The 17,500-nt window shown below is 35.9% G+C and overlaps 1 protein-coding gene across 4 annotated transcripts in view; it reads right to left on the reverse strand.

The window, feature by feature from the left end:
* Positions 1-17,500, reverse strand: part of LOC145241414 (uncharacterized) — a 607,975-nt gene that overhangs the window by 533,633 nt on the left and 56,842 nt on the right. The gene's annotated exons all lie outside the window — the stretch shown is intronic.

The raw sequence follows: 17,500 nt of genomic DNA on the forward strand, positions 1-17,500 counted from the left end.
CACTAATAGCATAAAACAAGAGAATATGAAAGGTACGAGGGGCGTGCAATATGTAATGCCCCTGACCCACTTCCTATAGCAGTAGAACAAGGAAACTTGGAACACAGATATTAGTTTTTTTACTTATTGCACGCCCCTCGTAATCGTCATTAGTCTCTACGATTTGGTTTTAAAAATTTGAGACCCTTCATGAAAGACTAACACAAAACCTAAGATACAAAGATTAAAGCATACATTCCCCCTAAAAAATATGGATAATTGAATGCTTAAGGATGCACAAAATATTTAAGAAAACAAGAAGCAAGGATATAAAAAGAACAGTGAAATCTGGGTCTTCTGATCTTCTAGGGTTGAATTACTCAAAGTCCAAGGAAAAAAATCAGAAACCATAACCCATTATCTCTCGGTGATCTTATGAGATCACAAAAAAATTAACTACGAAGGGTGTGCAATAAGTAATGCCCCTGACCCACTTCCAGTTGTCTGATCTAGCTGAAATTTTGCATGCGCAATGATTTATATCTCTACGGGTTATGTGGCAAATTACAGCTCTGAACTAATTGTGATTTCTGATTTACAGGTGTTTGAACTGAGTCAGCTGTGAAATGGAGCCTGTTGAATGTCGAGCAGTGATTTGGTTTTTGTATTTGAAAGGACGCACACCACAGGAGACTTTTGATGAAATGAAAGAAACTTATGATGATAATACCCCATCATATGACCTTGTAAAACGCTAGCATCGTGAATTCAAACATGGCTGGAAGTCTATAGAAACAGCTCCCAGACCTGGTCACCCTCCCCCCTTCTGCCATTGATGAAGCATCTGTCCGTCAAGTTAAAGCTGCCATTTTGGAAGATCGGCGCATTACTATTCGCCAAATAGCCCAAGATGTCAAGATTAGTACAGAGTCTGTAGAAACTATCATTCATGACCATTTGCATATGCATAAGGTGTCTGCCAGATGGAGTCCCAGGTTGCTCACACCATTCCAGAAGCGAGAACATGTTGAGTGCTCAAGGATGAATTTGGAGATGTGCCAAGAAGATGAGTCAAAGTTTTTCAAAAGACTGATTACACAGAATGAAACCTGGGTCCATCATTATGATTCAGAGACCAAAGCCCAGTCAATGCTGTGGAAGCACTTGGACTCACCACCTCCAAAGAAGGCAAGGGTGCAGCCCTCCGCTGGCAAGGTCATGCTCACAGTCTTTTGGGACCAGGACGGAGTAGTGATGATAGATTTCCTGGCAAAGGGTACCACAATTACAGGAGCCTATTATGTTTCACTTTTGAGGAAATTAAGGGAAGCTATCAAAATCAAGAGGCGGGGCAAGATCAGCAAAGGTACCCTCCTCCTGCAGGACAACGCTCCGATCCACAACTTGCATGTCACCAGATCAGAATCATGGGCGTGTGGTTATGAAATCCTTCCCCATCCTCTCTACCCTCCTGACCTTGCACCCTCTGACTTTCACCTCTTCCCAGCCATGAAGTTGTTTTTGAAAGGAAAGCGTTTCCCAGATGGTGCAGCTTTGATTTCTGAAGTCATGTCATGGTTGGAGGACCAACCTGGAGTGTTCTACAAACACGGTCTCCAGAGCTGCATCAAACGATGGGAGAAATGCATAACTCTGAGTGGTTCCTATGTAGAAAAAGACTAATAACTGTGCCAAGTTTCGTTGCTCTGCTGCTATAGGAAGTGGGTCAGGGGCATTACTTATTGCACGCTCCTCGTACTAGAGTCATTGCAACTGTATTCTCCCAGTGATCTTATGGAGTGGGGTAATGGGTTAATATCTTCAGAAATATACAAAATAAGAATCAGAAACATCAGGAACAATGCAAGCGAAGGACGAAACATAACAGAATCACTGATTGAACAAAACAAGAGAATATGAAAGGTAATCGTCTCTAGGAGGAACTGTCAAGAGGGATGAAGATAACAGTAGTATGAAACAAAAGAATATGAGAGACAATTTGATACCACCCAAGAGATGTTGGCACATGCTTATGTCTGTCTACAACATTTTGTCAACAAGCTGGATTTCATATCAGCTGAGGTTTGCCTCAGAAATCAATCTAATAATTTAGATAATCCTATGGCAGTATTAGACCTAAAAAAAGCCCTTCCTTCCGGCTCAGAAGCACTTTCTGGCTCCAGTGGAAAACATTCAACCACCTGAGAACAAGAATGGAGCGATCAAAAGTTGCTATCACCAGATAGGGCTACAAAACTGGCCCAAACATCTGCGAGTCTGAAGAGGAGGGCCATATGATGCAGCACTAACTTGTCTGGCCTCTACTGCCTGCAACCGGTTCTGCTTTAAAGATCTTGCAGAATACAACAATGATGAAAAAGACTGCATAAAAAAGGGGGACTGTTTTATGACCACAAAATTTTTATAAATGTATTGTGAGATTTTGAATTATATATTTCACTTGTACCATTTTTTTTTCCAATTCATCCACTTCTGTCATTTTTACCTGCACTAAATTTGTTATGATGATCTTTAGATTTTAGTTGTAGTTTAAAATCAATAAATATTTATCATTAGTATCAGCAATGGAAAATTAAGTTTGAAACAAACAAAAAAAAATTAGAATCTGAAATTGGCTCATTTTTATCCAATGGACAAAAACAAGACATACATGCACATAACATACATCAACCAAACATCATATACGCATGCAAGACACACACAGATGCAGTTATGTACATGCACATAGACATTAACTAATCAACAAGAATTTAAACTTAAGTGTTGGTTTCATTGCTACCTAACGAACCACCCAAGTGGAGAAACCTGGGTAATAGCACAATAACGTAGTGTAATACTCGCTTGCGATGTTCTGGAAATATTTGGGCTCCATTCTTCCAAATTTTAATTAGATTTAGATAAAAAGTTACCCATAGATTTGCTACTGAATTTAATTCTCCTCTTCTTTAAATGTTGCATATTAATTGATATTTCGATGTCAAATTGTGTTGATGCTGAAATTATATATAAATAAATAAATAAATAGGAAATTTCAACCATTTGAGCCCAAAACACGGAAGCATGCACACAAAATTTATTGAACAACTTAAAACAAATTTCCTAATGAATCTCAATAAGAACCATCCACCTGACTTACTACAAAATGCTAGTTTTATTTTGGTATCTTAAATTCCTTCTCTTTTTCTTTTGTGCTGATGAGGAGATGAATATTCGAATACAATTATTTTCAATAATTATTGTCAATTGTAAATAAAATATCGTTTTCGAAACGATCGTACACTTAAGTTGATTTTGTTTGTTTTTTTCCTGTTGAAACTGATTCATAATTTATAATTACTAATCTTTATAATCAATATTAATATAGCTCTAGGAGAAATATACTTATTGAGCGTATCATATATCCACAGTATTATGAGCAAGATTATTTTAAGGTATTGACACATTAAAATAAACTTTGCTCTTTAGACTCAAGGTCTAATTCCCTCTATAAAATCTAATATATATATATATATATATATATATATATATATATATATATATATATATATATATATATATATTGATTGATTGGTGTTTTAAATTTTAGAAAAAATTTACTGAAGACTGTAAAGTAAGCCGACTGTTTTTCAAATGCGACATTGTATTGAACTTTAACGAGTTGAGTTAAGTTACTGCTACTTTTTTTTAGAGTTTAACATGGCCAACCTGTGTTATTTGGCCACGCTCCAGTCTCCTTTATTCATGTGACAGTATAGATCCAGTCCGGACAGTGCAAGACGCAACACACAAATATAAAAGCATTTCAGATAAAGCTATGAATTTGATTTATTATTGTATCGATCAATCTTCCTTTGTTAAGATTGCTGTATGATGCAAATAAATAAATAAATAAATAAAACATTCTATCAATATTCTCTTAATATCTTTCACCTTTCCTTTCAGATATGTTTGACCCAAATTTTATTTTAGTCTACCCATGGTTGGTCAGTGTCAACTGAGTATGTGGATTGGTTTCTGCACTCTGTGATTCCTATTCGTACAAGAAACTGCTTTAATCAGTTCCATTGCTTGTATAATGTTGCTCTGCCCTTTGATTTCAATTTCGGATATTCATTTTTCCTCTTTTTTTTTTTAATTGTTCCTAGTGCTCTTACAGTTATTGGAATTAATGTTATTTTTTTTTCCTGCTTCATATTTCTTTCAGTTCTATGGTAAGCTCTATATGTTATATATTGTAGTCCTACACCAGTTGGTAGAGATTGAGTCAGCTAGTATACATTTCGAGAGCATGTCATTTAGATGCGTTTTCAGTATGCCCTTGCAACGAACGAAATATATCCAGTGTACCCAACGAGTCAGGAAATAAAAATTAAGAATCAGTTCCCTATACAAAAATAGTTAAACGCAAGTGTTGATGACGTAAGAAATTAGATCACCTATTTGGAGTTGGAGTTTGTGTCATGAGAAGCCAGAGGGCAGATGTGTGCCAACAATGTAGGGACCAAAGTGAATTCTCAAAAGTGGGGTCGTCTAATGCCAGACCCTGAAATGGTGGTGCTGCCCGTTCAGCGGTCCGGACAGTGGGAGTTCTCTACGAACAAAAATATAATAAAGAAGACAGACCATCGTCTAGACCGGCCATAGAAAAACAAGATATATTAGATCAGACAGAATTAATTGTATGTGATCTTCCGATTCTTCAGGCTACTTTTTTCATCTTGGGTGTCATTTTAACAACATTAGGGTCTATGTAAACTCTGACCTTCCTCAAGTTTTGTCAAACTCTGGAATGTTTCTGTCAAACTCCGGAATCTGCACGGAATTTCGAACAGAACCCTTTATTTACTTTGTGGGGTAGCATGCTCTCGTTCTATCAGCCATGACTAGATAGAGGACCTAAGTAATATGCAATTATATCTTTCGAACGCCCACACTGAGGATTGAACCTTCAACTTTCAGGAGAAAGTCACTTTACAATAAAAATTTTCCAAGTACTCTAACTACTGCACCATGAGTCCTTGTGGGCAATTCTAGTACAAATTTTCCGGCGCCTTAAACCTCAAGATGAGAACAGTAGTCCGAAAAATCCTAATCATTTGAATAACCACTCCTCATCTAAAAAATTCAGAGATGTAGAATTAATTGTAATTCACATATTATAAGAAAGAAAATAATTTTAGACTATTTTTCTGTCTTTCTCCAACATTTTCTCTCCAAATAAAGCCTTAAAATTGTCAACAGTCTCCTTGTGTTTTCGCGTGTTTAGATTATTCTGCTTGAATAACAGAGATCGAACCATTGGACGATCAATGATACAAAAGAACGGCCATACCCAGGGGAAGACGACGATGGAACGGGCAAGGCCAGACACACGTATGTACAAGACTTTTATTTGATTGAATAGTGTTCTTGATTGCTCACCGGCGAAAACGAGCATATGCAGTGAGTACGCGTTTGTTTAACGCACACAAGCAGCACATGCATGTGTGAAAGACGATGTGCTACAACATGTGCGTCCCCTTGTTTAACATTGTCCGTTTAACTTCATTGAATCTTCTTTTTCTTATGTTCATTGAAATGTTACATATATGGTAAGCTTCTTCTTTTTTTTCTTTCTTTTTTTCTATCTACTTAATCTTGACCATCTCATTTATCTGGTACAACAAAATTGCTTATAGTCAAAATTGTCTGCTCTTTTTTACTTCCGGTTTTTGCCTCACAGACGAAACGACAGTGACAAGCGAAATATGGACCCTTCTGATTAATGATAATCTTCCTCTCAGATCACCTAAAAGCCCACTCCTTAAGAATTTCGTCTACAGTGTATATATAGTATTTCACAATGTTGTGTTGTGTTATTAAATAAGAATAAGCCGTTTTGATGGTAATATGGCTGTGATAAATAAAAAAAAAATAAATAAATAATAAAAAAAACTTACACTTTTAGATATTCAATTACAGATATAAAAGTGATAAATAAATAAAATAAACCTTTGCATTTATTCATTTAGACTTTTGGTCCCCCGACAAAAGGAGAGTGGACCTGCAAATTCACCCTTGTCCGTTCGTCCGTTCGTCCGTTCACACTTTTCTCAATAACTACACCTTGGAATTTTTGGAAATTTTGAACAAACATTAAACATAAAAAAGTAGCAGACCGGATTTTCCGGGAAAGTTCCGGTCACCCCCCCTAGGAGTACCTTTCGGGTTAAAATGGCTAAAATTGACACTTTTGTGCATATTAAACAAATTGATGCCTTGGATTTTTATAAAACTTTCTGAAAAGTTATAACTAATTGATTTTTATATAATTTTGTTTGTCTAAACTTTGCGATAACTCTTGGGTGTGCCACAGGGGCTCTTTTTGAGCTAAAAAAAAACACTCCATTTTTTTTTTTTTACTATTTTAACATATTTGTCCAAAATTTTCTGTGTATGTCTATTTAGCAGTTTTGCATGGTGCTGAATTCAAATTTAAATATGTTAAGACCTTGGCGACTTTTAGGACTAAATGGGGTGGGGCAAATGATGTACTTAGTCATTTCTTTTTTTGCATGGTGCAGAACTCAAATTTACATATGTTAAGGCTTAAAACTGCACTGTTTGTTCATTTTCACTAGGATTTGACGTCTCCTGAGGACTTTTGGGGCTAAATGGGCGAGTGAGGGGCAAATACTGAACTTTTTTTATGCCTCGTTCAGTGTACACTCACAGGGGATCATGTATGCTTCACTTGTTTGGGTTTTTTTTACAATCAGACATAACACAGCAATGCACGAATCCGCGTACAAGAATACTTGTTGCATGTGCAAATGACTCAAATTTTGAATCATAAGTTCAAATGTGAGAAGTTCAAAGGAGGTTGCTTTAAACTCAAGTCAATGGCTTCCGATCTGTGACTTCCATCGTTTACATAGGTTGCATGTTTGGTTGATGGAAAAATTATCTAATATCTCACATCCAATTAAATACAAATGAAATGATATTTATTCAACTCTTACTTCATAAAGTGTTCAATGTTAGAAATTTAAAAACATATAACAGATCTGATTACAAGTCTTAAAATTCAAACTCATCCCACAAATGATGATTATCACTTAGGATGATGAAACTCAATGTAATATTGCGATTTGTCTTTAGGCCTTTCGTCTGTACTATACATACGGTATTCCAAAATATCATGTTGCATTATTCTTTTAAATAACAGTAAACTGTTTTGATCGTAACTATAATATAAATCTTACCTGTCTGTTTAAATGTATGTATGTATGTATGTATGTATGTATGTATGTACGTATGTTTGTGCATCAGGTCATATCATATGCTACTGGTACAATGTAACCCAGTACTACCTGCCTAATGGTCGGGTCACCGGCGACTAAACTGGTTCCCCCATCAGACTTGTTTGGTGAGGAGGGTGGCTAGTCTCCCTGAAGGATTAAAAACAAGACCTTCCAAAGGGCGAATGAACCCATTTTCGAGGTCAACGGCCAACTAGCACCATATGTGTGTGTATGTATGTGTGTGTTGGGGTGGAGAGGGCTCTCGTAAGCCATGGTGAAGGCAACCTTTCTAGAAGAAGCAAATCTCTGATTCAAATAAACCATAAAGCAGGAGACCAGTACCCGCATTAAGCTAGTCTGCAGTTAACTTGTTGCTGGGTATCTTGCAGTTGCTTGTTGCTGGATCTCAACATTTTGAACTGAGAGAGAGACTTAGCTGTCGTACAAAGCTAAAACTCTGTAACATCATCTGTGTATAGATACTCCCTCAGGCATTTGTCTATAAAAATGGTCCTGTGACGATGGAAAAGTTGTGATGTGTGGAGGCTTGAAATGCTGGAAGCATGTAATAATTGATTTCAATGACTGTCTTCAGTGTCATGCCTGCTTGAGCGTGTGAATTCACCGGTAGGACTAAAAAAAAAAAAAGAAAAAAAAAAAGAATCATTTTTGGGCTCGTGTCTGAGGGAGTGGCACTCGTCTGCCAAGACGTTGCAATCATCATGTATGTTTGTATGTCTCGTAAAACACTTTCGACAGAGGCAACAGATTTTCACGAGATCAGTATCATTTTAAAGCTCGACCCTTCGGACGACGAATATCGAAAAATTGGCTAAAAACATTAATTACTTCACCCTCAACTGGGCACTTTTCTCCAGGGAGGGGCCGCTGTTTTCGCCGATATTTTCGAAAGTCATCGCCTCTTTTCGATTGTCTAGCCTTAATTTAAACCTACGTTACTTCCGGTTTGGCGATGGGCGCAACAGCTAACGCGTCACGTTTTTTTTTTTTCACGTTCTTTTCCACCTTTGCGTCACGGGTTCGAGCCTGCTTGCCTACTACAACTTTTCTTTTTGTTGTTTTTGCTCAACACACAACTACAAACACCCGGGCAAGGCTGGGCACCCAGGCTTGTATTATATATAAATGAAAAAAAAACTACTTTCGCATTATAACACTGCAACTTTATATAAACTAGGTTATGTTAATATAGTATTATAATTCAACATTATGTTGTAATTAAGATATTCCCAGGGTTGAGGTGGCTTGTTCCCTGCTAACTTTGGTCCTGTGTAGTCTTAGGAGGTCCACCCTTCCAGGCTTTGCTTTCTCCCTTTGAGAAGAGGTTAGTTTATTAATAATGGCTTGAGGCACCCCTACCAGGAATGCCGACAAATGTGTCCAGGAATTTATTTTGAGGGTCAAAATGTTCTTTTAGGATACTAGGATCTCTAAATCCCACTTTTCGACTCTTGTGTCACATCATCCTGCCGTGGGAGGGAGATGAATAATCCAGGAGGCTGAATAGTATACAATTTATTTATGGACATGATCTCATGAATCTTCAGGATATATTAAATACAGTAGAGAAAAACTAGTTCAAATATTAATAAATAGATTATGTTAGAGTTATATTATATATAGATATATAGATATGAATGTGTATAGTAAATAACAAATGAGAAAAAAAAAAGTAAAGATTGAACAACAAAAAGAAAAATTGTAAAATAGAAATAAAAGAGTTGATTAAAGAGAAAGAAAAACAAAGAAAAAAAACGATCCATCCGTTGTGTAGAAAAGACGTTTGGATTGTTTTCCCTTTGTTTTATTTTCCCATCAATGAAACTATAACAATAAGTCTCTCTCTCTCTCTCTCTCTCTCTCTCTCTCTCTCTCTCTCTCTCTCTCTCTCTCTCTCTCTCTATCACACACACACACACACACACACACTTCAGAGAGAGGGAGAAAAGAGAGAGAGAGAGAGAGCGGGGAGGAAGCATTTTTATTGTTTGTCAGGTGTTTTAAAGATAGACTATGAAAATCAAAATAAAAAATGGAGGCATAAAAGTACTGAAATCAAAGACTGTAAAAAATAGTGTGTGTGTGTGTGTGTGTGTGTGTGTGTGTGTGTGTGTGTGTGTGTGTGTGTGTGTGTGTGTGTGTGTGTGTGTGATTTACCGTTGAACAAAAACATACACACCTATATAAATATCCTAAAATAAATTTTGTTAATAATCCCTGATGATTCGGTCGGATTGGAATGTACTCGGTTAGAAGTGACTATGGCAGCTCTTGCTTGAAGCAACAAAATTTATTTTAAAGACGTAGAAAGTATCCAGATCGAGCCATGTATACAGGAATTGTTTATATTATTTAATGAAACATGCCTAAATGAAAGAATGCTGCCAGTATATATATATAAAATAAATACGTGTTATATACGTTTGAAACCAAAAACAACGCATTATTACAAAATAAACAGACATTTATTTTGTTTGAAAATTATGTTGAAATTCATAAATATATTTCGAGGCAAAGCCTCATCATCCGTATGTCTTTCTTTCTTTCTTTCTTTCTTTTTTTTTGCAATGTTGTTGCTGGGGCAGATGATCAGAAAGTAGAAGTCCGTTTGTTGTTTTTACGGTAGTTTTTTTTAATCTCGGAACGGTGTGTTAGGTCGCGTGGGATTCACGTTAAGATTTCTTGTTCCTTAGAAGCGCCAGTTGAGTTTCAACATAATTTTCAAACAAAATAAATGTCTGTTTATTTTGTAATAATGCATTGTTTTTGGTTTCAAACGTATATCATACGTATTTATTTTATTCAAACTTCCACCATGATATCCCATTTGGACATCTGCACGCCATCATTCCCAATTCAGGGCAGCCGCTGATGCTTCGGCTCTCCCTTGCCAGTTTCCTGGCCTCATGCAGTTCACTGCCATGTGACCACTCCGGCTACACCTGTAGCACACCATCCTTTCCAAGAACGTCCTGCAGTCTCTCCGCAGATGTGGGCCCCCACATTCGAAACATGCACCTCACGGTCTCGACCAGCTTCTGCTTACATCCTGCTGTTGCCGCCATTTCTACAGACCCAGAAGGTTGGGTGCTCACTAATATTTTTGCAGTTGGGAGCAACTCGCTAATCTCGAAGGTTTCAACACCTGGGACCTGCTGCAACCTCTTGGAAATCTCCTCTGGGAACCCGGTGATGAACGCCATCTTTGTCACGTGACTCACTGCCTGCGTCCTAATTCCTGCTAGCTGCAATAATCTTTTAAGCTCATTAGTGTACAAATCTCTATACTGAAACTTTCAACCTCACATGTTCGTTTATGTTTTTTAGAGGCATCTATGGCTGCGATACAAACTCTGACATCATTTTATTCGATTCAATTAATTTGACAAAAAATAAATATGCTTCAATCACTGTATAAGGGAAAGAGTGGCAAAAATTTACATAAAAAAGGATGAAGTAGCCCAGCACCTGTCCAAATTAATCTTGAATTGCTGCTTTGTGGCATACCTATTATAATAAAGTCGTATTCCTATCTGTTTGTTTTATATACAAAAGACACACTGTTTCACAAATTTTTATACCGAAAACAGACGTCTATGTACTTTCATTCCATCATTTATTATATATATATATATTCCTATATATACTATTTACTCAAATGAAATCTACATTCAAGAAGTAACTTCATTTGCATATTACATTTAAGAAAATCTATTTTAATAATAAGCCCCATGTTATTAGTTGCTTGTTGTAACAGAGTCGTTTTAATTGTTCTATTTATAAATATTATTTAAAGTTGATTTATTTAATCTATATTTAATTTAATTTAATTTCAATTATTATGAGCCGTCACCAGTTGCCTTTAAAAATGAAAGTAAGTTTATTTATTTAAGCTATGAGAGTTATTTCCCTTTTAATTTTTATGGAAAATTCGGATATGAAGATGGATGTTTTATGCTTCTATAAATCCAACACGTGGTCCACTTTCAGGAAAATCGTAAGATGTTAAGATATTCTGTGTATCTTAAATATTATGTGACTAAACTCTCGGTCCGTTAATATGTTTCAACCTGGCAACACCGGGTACATACATCTACTTTATTTTATCTCTTGGAAGTCTATTCTTGAAGAAAGGAATCCTGATTGATCAAAACTGGCAGTGAAATAGTTTGTTGTTGTATTCTTGTAGATCTCTTTCTGGCACCAGAATGAATAATAGATCCCGAGGGAGATCGTAGTGACCATTGTAGAAATTGTAGGCCAAAATGAGATTGCTGCATAATCGTCAATGGTCAAGGAGAAAAGGTACCTTTTTGAGTTGATTTTCACAGGGCAGATCTGATAGAGCCGGTGGCCAGTCTTTGAACTATTTCAAGATGCTGGATATCAATTATTAAATATCGAGCAGAGGCTTGGACACCATACACTAACAGTGATCTGACGAGTTAGACATAAAGAAGGAGATATATTTTAGGAGTGAGCTTGTAGAATGGGCATCAAATGAGACATAGAATATTCCTTGCTTGTCTGCAGTCTGAATGCAATATTTAGATGGCTTGAAGGACGAGTCAATCAAAAGGTTAAGATTTTTTTTTTTCAATCTTCTATATTCGATAGCGCATTATTACAGGGTTATCAGGTTTATTATTCTCTTTTGCAGGATTTTAGGCACAATATCAAGTCTACATTTCTCATTTCCTGATGGGACTAGCTATAAACTAATCCAAAGAAGATAAAAACTGAAAGAGTGTTCACCCCCAGAACTAATCATACCGGTCGTGAAGATGTGTGCATAACAGAAGACTGCGATGGTATGGGCACACTGAAAGAATGGATCAGTTCTTCTTCTCCAGTTCAATCCAAATTGGTGAAACAGTTTTAGGCGATGTCCATGTAGACTTGCATTTAATGCAGGAGTGAATAGTAAGTCAAGGGAGCTTATGATGAATATTCAGGATATTATAGACCAAAATGAGATCAGTGTAATCGTCGGCGATTAAGGGAGAAAATATTGTTTTTTTCAGTTGTTTATTTTAAGTCAGTTCTTATAGACCTTGCACCATTCAAGTCGGGGGTCTTTGAACTTTCTTCTCCAGATGTTGGATTTCATGTATTAGATAAGAAGTTCTAAAACTGAAAATCTATGCAGGTTTCTTGCGTTTGGTAAAAGTTATTGATATGTTTTGTGTGAAAGAGATATATTTGTTTGAAGTAAATGGGTGGTCTTGGCTACAGTATCTGAATAATAATCTGGTAAGTCGCCTTATTGAACATGTGTTCGTGGTCGGAAATGTTATATCTTTAAGCATGAAGCTTACGGTGTATCTTTTAACGTCTCTGATCTACCAGCCAGTATTTATGACTTGACTGACCAATCATATTTTTTTAAGGAGGAACCAGGATGTACTCCTATTCATTACTTCCGTTATTTATTGTAATCTTTTATTTTATGTATTTTTTTTTGTTTTTGTTTTTCATTCCTTTTATTGTTGTTAACTATTATAATGCACTATTGTTAAAATGTAATATCGAATCTTGAACATGTTATCATTCTGGAGAAGAAGAAGAAGAAGAAGAAGAAGAAGAAGAAGAAGAAGAAGAAGAAGAAGAAGAAGAACGAGGAAGAGGATGAGGAGGAGGAGGAGGAGGAGGAGGAGGAGGAGGAGGAGGTGGTTTACCAACATTTATAAGCTGTCACATTTAATCGATTTTGGAGTTTATATTTTATTCATTTTTTTTTTTTTACTATTGTATTTAACTATACAGTCCAGTGGCCTACATGCATTAAGGGCAATCTTTATAAGATACTATGTTTTTCGTTTTGTTTGTTTTTTTTCTTGTTAAGTTAGTAACATTGATTTGGTAAACATTTTATCTAATTTTTTTTTTCTTACTTGGGAAGGTCACACTACTTATCAAGGCCCGGAGCTCACTCTGGGATAAAGGTAAAATGTTAGATGGAGAGTGAGACACCATGATCAGTCATAACAGATTATCTAAGAGGACGACTCAATAGGATTTCAAGATGACCAGGTTATAATCAGCTGGAAAGCAGACCCCCGGTATTGTATTCCACAGATGTACAGTTCTAGGAAAGAAACTCTACTCATAGAATTTTCGTATAGTTTTAGGCACATATAGACAGTACGGGAAGTTGTTGGTGGTTGTTACAGCTAGGCATGTATTTGTTTCGAATGTTTTCCAGGGAAAGACCATAGATTGGAGCTCAGTCGGACATCTGTCATAAAAGTAACAATAGAGAAGAGACTGATTTGCAACATCTCTTCTGTAAAAGAAAGAAAGTAGGAAAGTGAAAAGATCGTCGCCCACTAAATTTTGCAGACGGTTTTCAACTCTGTCAAGGCAGGAGAGCGTGCTTTCAGGAGGTCTACTCTATCTTGGGATTTATTTGACTCTTGTTTGTAGAGGACTGCGTCAGGAGTGAGTACAAAATTCAAAAAGTGACAACATCAATAATATCAAACTACTTTATACCTACTCCTTAAACAGTGTTGGTACAGTAATTGGATATATCAATTTCCATTTTTATCTAGCTTTATAGCTAGTATTAGGTTGGTGCAAAAATAATGTCGTTTTTTTACATGAAGCTGAACGTTAAAAACGACATTATTTTTGCACCAACTTAATACAAAGAAAAATATTTAAACTTTTCTGGAAATAAATACTTTATTTTTTATGGAAATCGCTCCAGACAAAGCATGACGCCACTTAATGTGAGGAACTAAAAAAAAAAAACAATACCACTTCAAAGTCAAAAACTAGCCAATGATAAATGTTATATGGATCGATAGCAATCTAGAAAACAGCAATTCTTCTCTTTTTGTCAGAAACATCGCTCATGGAATGTGAGGACTAAATGAGAATATAAAGGAAGCAAGAGTTAAATGTAATCCTCCTTGTATAATGGATAATATTGAAATATTTTCCAATTATGACTGAAACAATAAGAACCAACTAGAATAAATCACATTTTCAATGGGAGATTATAAAAAGTTATCTTCCTTACAACTAAAATTTTATTCCTTTTTCTGTATAATTTTTTTTTTTAATGTGCAAACAAATAAAAAGTAAAAACTAAAACGATTTCATTTTATACCGGAAAACGCCAGGTAGGTACAGTAAGTATGAAAAAAAAAAGAGTGAAGAGGAAGTTAACGTCACAGACTTCAGAGGTTAGTTTGTGAATCTTGATTTGTCTTTGGACGTTTTCTGATTTAATATGGATTTGTAGCAAGCAAAGAAGTTTACTCTTCTGTGTCAAAAAAATAAATAGATAAAATGCTTTAACTTGTTTCTGCTTGATGCGGCGATCAAGGTTGGATTTTATGGTCTTATAAATCCAGTTTTGTGTTCTTATCTGGTCTTCCATTGTCAAGTGCATACTAAATGGTATTAGGTGGATATGAACGTGCGGGGAAAATAGAGAAGGCTTACCGCAAAAACGTGCTTGTGTCTGTCTGTCATGTAGGCTGAGAAGGAAAAACGAAAAGATCCAAGATGGAGACCGTGATCTTTTAATACCCACGGTCTTGAACAGTTCTCAAAAAATTGCGTCTCACACGTGATTTTGATCCTTTTACAGCTCGTGCTGTTGCATGTGCTGAAAAATTGAAAGAATGGTGGCAAATGGGATCTAATGTATCTGTGTTAGATCTTTGCAAGGCATATTTGCAAGTGCGTGTGCACCGTTCACTGTGGCCCTACCAAACTGTACTTATTAAGGGCAAAAGGTATTGTCTAACCCACATGGGGTTTGGACTTTATGTGATGCCATCGATTATGCAGATTATTCTTGATGCCGTTTTGGCTAAGAATGAGCGTGTACAGCAGGCAACATCTGCATATACTGATGATGTGTACATGGATGAGGAAATTATGGCTGCGGCGCATGTGAAGAAGCGTCTTTGCAACTTTGGCCTCCTTAGCAAGGAACCAAAAAGGCTACAGGATGGTGCACGGATGCTTGGTCTGCAGGTTTGGAAAGAGAATGACGTCCTAAGTATTTGGGTATTTTGCATATGAACCGATTAAAAATTAAGAATAAACTAAGATTAATGCCCAAAATGTTTAACGCTTTTTACAATTTTTATCCATTTTTGACCCCTCAAAATCTATTTTAATTGGCTAAAGACTCATAAAAAGATTCAATCATCTGAGACCCCCTAGCGCCACTCTGTGACTTTTAGTTTCGGTAGAGATAGAGTTTGAAAATCTGGAGACAGACAGACAGACATGTAGCCTTTTATATATTAGATTTTGTGTTTATCATCTAACATTAATTTTGCTTTCATTTGAGTATAAGCTGAAAACAATTCTGAATTTTTTAGATAAGGGCTGATTGTTTGTATTACTTGTTTTTATTGAACTATTGTTCTCATCTTGAGTGCTATTTACCAGTTTCATTTCTTGTTCCAAGATGCCTGACGAAGAAACGTTGCACAAATAACACTCAAGATGATAACAATAGTCCGATCAAAGCAAGTAATACAAACTAAAAGTAATTTCTATTAAAATGTTTCTCTAAATCTGGCTATACCCAAAACTGGAACCCTAAAAAGAGACCTCTAAACCTTCTTTTTTTTTTTTCTTTATATGGACAAGGCATGTCCATGTCTAGTGTGATTCGGGTTGTTATTTTCTCCTGATCTGTTACTAATCTGCAAGCTATCTTCGTCTGGCACAAGGCCATTGAATATTTTATAGATAACTAGTTTATACCCGTTCCTTAAATGGTGTTGGGATAGTACTTGAGGATGGAAATTTCTGCCTTTACCTAGCCTCTAATGTTTTATAGATAGTATGAAGAAAAGTATTTATGAAATTTAGTGGAAAAATATACTGGGAAAGAATAAATAACTACAATGAATGTATTTACATATTGTTTTTATTGGCAAAAATCTTTTAGAAATAATGTTTTTAAGCAAAAATAATTTGTTTTGAGCCAGTGTCGAATACACGTTATGCCTATAGTTTTTTCGGATTATCAAAAAAAACAAAAAAAAAACGGTCACTTTGTTTAAGGAAAATATTTATGTTGTGTTATTTTTTTATGTTTGTTTATGTTTAGTTGAGCCTGGCCATTACTAAATGGGTGAGTATTTGTGAAGGCCAAGTGCTGTATGTGTTGCACCGAGTCGTAGAAATTTCCAGGTTGGTATCTGAGGACTCGTTTAATTCACGGAGGAGGAGGGGGTGATACACCGCCCGCCTCCCCAACGAATCAAGCCGGAAAGCAACGTGAAACTACCGTCTTTACTTGTCTTCCCGTGATTACCATGACTCTACAATTTGGAGAATTAGGGTTGTAGATGCTGTTAAAACCGCAAGACCAGTGCATGCATGCATGCGTGTTATGTTGATTTCTTTGAATTTTTAAAACACGTCTCTAGTTGAAAATAAAAGAATCCTTTAGACTTAATACTGAGGTATTTATATTGTAAAAACTACTGCCTTAAAAATTAAAACTGTGTACTCTGCCAATTCCTCTTTTTTTATTTATTTTTTTTTTTTTTGTCAATTACATTTTTCCATACGAATAGATAAACTTCGAAAACACCATAACCTGGTAATAGTATATAGATGGTTGTTCAAAAGACGATATTACCAAACGAGAACAAGAAAAAAAATATATGAGATATTAAAGAAATAGATATCGTCATACAAAATTCAACAAGTGTGTCATGAAAGAAACTACTTACAGAAGCGGCAGCAGACCTGTTTAGCATGTCGAGTCTGGGTATCTCAGAAAGCAAAAGAGATAATGAACAGAGCGTCGAGTTTGGTGGCGAAGAGATAGAGTTTCGAACATTGAGCATTCGATTGTCAGTGAAAAAAAAAGAAGAACTTGTGTAGTTGAATGTTTTTTTTGTTTTTTATATACGGTATTCATTTGCATATAAGGAGAACGACTACCTTAAGAAGGACGAAGCGAGAGAACTAGGGTATTCAGTGTGTGACAGCTAAGAAATAACATTGGAGCTGAGATTTTTCGATGTCAATTGCGGTGTTGGTAAAAAGGAGTTCTGTCCATTTCCATTCGGGATTACAAAATGGTAATAACAATTTTATCAAATTTTCAAAACACAATATTGTGAAGTGTTTAGAAGAAAACAATTGTATTTGAATAAATGTCTCTACCAACTTTCCTCCTGCCTCCATGTAATTTACAAGGAACT

This window comes from Euprymna scolopes, chromosome 20 (genome assembly GCF_053919585.1).
Source record: "Euprymna scolopes isolate OS-2025 chromosome 20, ASM5391958v1, whole genome shotgun sequence".
NCBI classification, from domain to species: domain Eukaryota; kingdom Metazoa; phylum Mollusca; class Cephalopoda; order Sepiida; family Sepiolidae; genus Euprymna; species Euprymna scolopes.